This window comes from Impatiens glandulifera, chromosome 1 (genome assembly GCF_907164915.1).
Source record: "Impatiens glandulifera chromosome 1, dImpGla2.1, whole genome shotgun sequence".
Classification (NCBI taxonomy): domain Eukaryota; kingdom Viridiplantae; phylum Streptophyta; class Magnoliopsida; order Ericales; family Balsaminaceae; genus Impatiens; species Impatiens glandulifera.
Genome location: NC_061862.1, coordinates 96,158,685 through 96,162,658, shown reverse-complemented (window position 1 = coordinate 96,162,658; position 3,974 = coordinate 96,158,685).

Genomic DNA, 3,974 nt, shown 5'->3' with positions numbered 1-3,974 from the left:
TATTTTATATGATTATATATTAAATATATATATATATATATATAAAACATGTTCAAAGTTTTTTATAATATATTTAAATAAATTTGTAAAAAAAATATTTTAAAATTTATTTGTAAGATATTTGAAAAAAAAAATATTTAAATTATTTTATATTTTATATAATTATATATTAAATATATGTAAATGTTCATGTAAAACCACTAACACATTTATGTAAAAACATTTATACGTTAATGTAAAAACATTTATTCTTTCATGTAAGTCTGCAAAAAATATAAAAAAAAAACAAGCGCTACCAGGTGAAGCTAGCTTCACCTGGGTATTTACAACGCTCAAATGAATGAAACAAACACTACCAGGTGAAACTTGCTTCACTAAATATTTACAGCGCTAATAGAAGTGAATTAAACTTCATTTGATATTTACATTTGTAAGACATTTAAATTAATTTATTTTAATTATTTTATATGTATATATATTAAATATATATATAACAAAATGTTCAAAATTTTTTTTAATATATTTAAATAAATTTTTAAAACAAAATATTTTTAAATTTATTTTTAATAAATTTAAAAAAATTATTTAAATTATTTTATATAATTATATATTAAATATATATAAATGTTCATGTAAAACCATTAACATATTTATGTAAAAACATTTATATGTTCATGTAAAAACATTTATGCCTTCATATAAGTCTGCAAAAGAATTAAAAAAAAACAAGCACTACCAGGTGAAGTTTGCTTCACCTGGTGATTTATAACTCTCAAATGAGTGAAACAAGCACTACCAGGTGAAGATTGCTTCCATCAATATTTACAGTGCGGATAGAAGTGAAGCAAACTTCACTTGATATTAAATTTGTAAGATATTTAAATAAATTATTTTAATTATTTTATATGATTATATATTAAATATATATATATATATAAAACATGTTCAAAGTTTTTTATAATATATTTAAATAAATTTGTAAAAAAAACATTTTAAAATTTATTTGTAAGATATTTGAAAAAAAAATATTTAAATTATTTTATATTTTATATAATTATATATTAAATATATGTAAATGTTCATGTAAAACCACTAACACATTTATGTAAAAACATTTATACGTTAATGTAAAAGCATTTATGTCTTCATGTAAGTCTGCAAAAAAAAATAAAAACAAGCGCTACCAGGTGAAGCTAGCTTCACCTGGGTATTTACAGCGCTCAAATGAGTGAAACAAACACTACCAGGTGAAGCTTGCTTCACTCAATATTAACAGCGCTGATAGAACTGAAGCAAACTTCACTTGATATTTACATTTGTAAGATATTTAAATTAATTTATTTTAATTATTTTATATAATTATATATTAAATATATATATATATAACAATATGTTCACATTTTTTTTTAATATATTTAAATAAATTTTTAAAACAAAATATTTTTAAATTTATTTTTAAGATATTTAAAAAAAATTATTTAAATTATTTTATATAATTATATATTAAATATATATATATATATATGTTCATGTAAAACCATTAACACATTTATGTAAAAACATTTATATGTTCATGTAAAAGCATTTATGCCTTAATGTAAGTCTGCAAAAAAAAAAAAAAAAAGTGTTACCAGGTGAAACTAGCTTCACCTGGGTATTTACAACGCTCAAATGAGTGAAACAAGCACTAACAGGTGAAGCTTGCTTCACTCAATATTTACAGCATTGATAGAAGTGAAGTAAACTTCACTAGGTATTTAAAAAATAAAAACAAGCGCTACCAGGTGAAGTTTGCTTCACCTGATAGCGCTTGTTTTTTTTTTATTCTTTTACAAATTTACATTAAGGCATAAATGATTTTACATGAACGTATAAATGTTTTTACATAAATATGTTAGTGATTTTACATGAACATTTATATATATTTAATATATAATTATATACAATATAAAATAATTTAAATATATTTTTTAAATATCTTAAAAATAAATTTTATAATATTTTAATTTATTTAAATATATTACAAAAAAATTAAATATTTTTGTTTTACAAATTTATTTAAATATATTTACAAAATAATTTAAATATCTTTCAAAAATAATTAAAAATATATTTTTATGTATATATTTAATATATAATTATATAATTATATAATTATATAAATTTTTAAATAATTTATCAAAATATATTTAAATACATTATAAAGAAATTTGTGCATATTAAATATATAAATATATACATTATAAAATAATTTGTACAAATTCATTTGAATATATCACAATTATAACATATAATTATAATCATTCATAAAAATTAATTTAAATATCTTAAATCACATAATTTATGATTATTATTTTAAATTGATCTTTAAATAAAATTTATTAATTCATAATTATTATTTTATATATATCAGAAATAAAATTATATGAATTATTATTTAATCATTTAAATACATCATAAATAAATTTATAAACATAATTTATAAATCAAAGTCAATTGAAGTTCGTTTCACTCAACAGTGAATATATATTAATTAGTTTTAAATGGACAACTTTATATAAAACAGTGTAGATTGTCTCTTCAATGGTCATGTAAAACAGAGTGAAGCGAAGGAAGCTTCACTCATTTCTATTTCTGTTGAACCCGGAATAAAATACGGTTTCCGGGTTCTCTTTCTTCCTTTCAACCCAGTTTTAATTTATTAATATAATAATAATGTTGAGTTTTGATTGGTCCGCAACAGAGGAACACCCCATTCGGTAGCAGAAGATCTGATCTGAACTAATATATATATAATTTTTATAAAAGTATTATATCAATTTTAACTCCATAATATACCTGATTTCTTTTAGGAATGTAATTAATATATACATTATGACTTTTTAATTCTTAATTGGGATATAAGTTGACCGATAATATTATATACAAAATTACAAAGATTCAAAATAAGTGATAAAGAGTTCAGTCTTTAATAAAATAAAACTTAAAGACTAATAATGACCATGTAAATGTAATCTTTTGATATGAACTTCTTTTTTAAATTAATTGGTGATGAATGGTCTACTCTTCGTATAACTAATTTATTTAGAGTTAAATAATCTATATTTAATTATTAGAGAAAAAATATGAATATAATTTTTTCAATTTTTTCAATATAGTATTGATAATTATCTATAATTTATAACTATATATAATCTATGCTATATTTTTCAAAATTATTTTAAATAAATATATATATATATATATAATAAATATAAGAATTATACATAATTAAATTGTGAGTTAAAGAATTCTTGTATTAAAAAATATGAGTAAATAATTATTAATAAATTTGACTAACACATCAAATATATTTATAAATATAATATAGATGTAAGCAATAAAAATCTACCTACCGATTTATAATATTAAAATAATTATTTTGATTTTACAAAAAAAAAAATCCAATTAACAATTAATTAAAATTAATTTAATGTAATAATTAAAGCCTAATTAATTAAAGAAAAATGGTCAAAATAAAAAAAAATATTTGAAATAGATATTGTACACATTTTATTCTAAAATAATTTTAAAAAATCAAGAAATCAAAATAAATAATTTTGTATAAAATGAGATCGGTCAAAATTATTTATTTAATTCTAAAATATACAAAATAATAATATAAATTGACAAAATATTTGTCATATTTATTTCAATATTTTGTGTATTTAAAATTATCAAAACTAAAGCTAAAAGGGTGAAAGAAAAATAACTTTCAAATAAACCCTTAAGGATGTAATAAAAATATATATTTGTGATCATGTGTAGCCGAAATTGTGAAATTCGACTACAGGAAGGACCAGAGGCATCAGATGAGTGGTGTATTATCATCCAATGCTCACAGATTACCGCGTAGCCCGCTGCAACGAAGGGAACACGCACCCGTGCCGCACCCGATCAACTAACGCTCCATTAGCTGAATCGCTAATGGATCG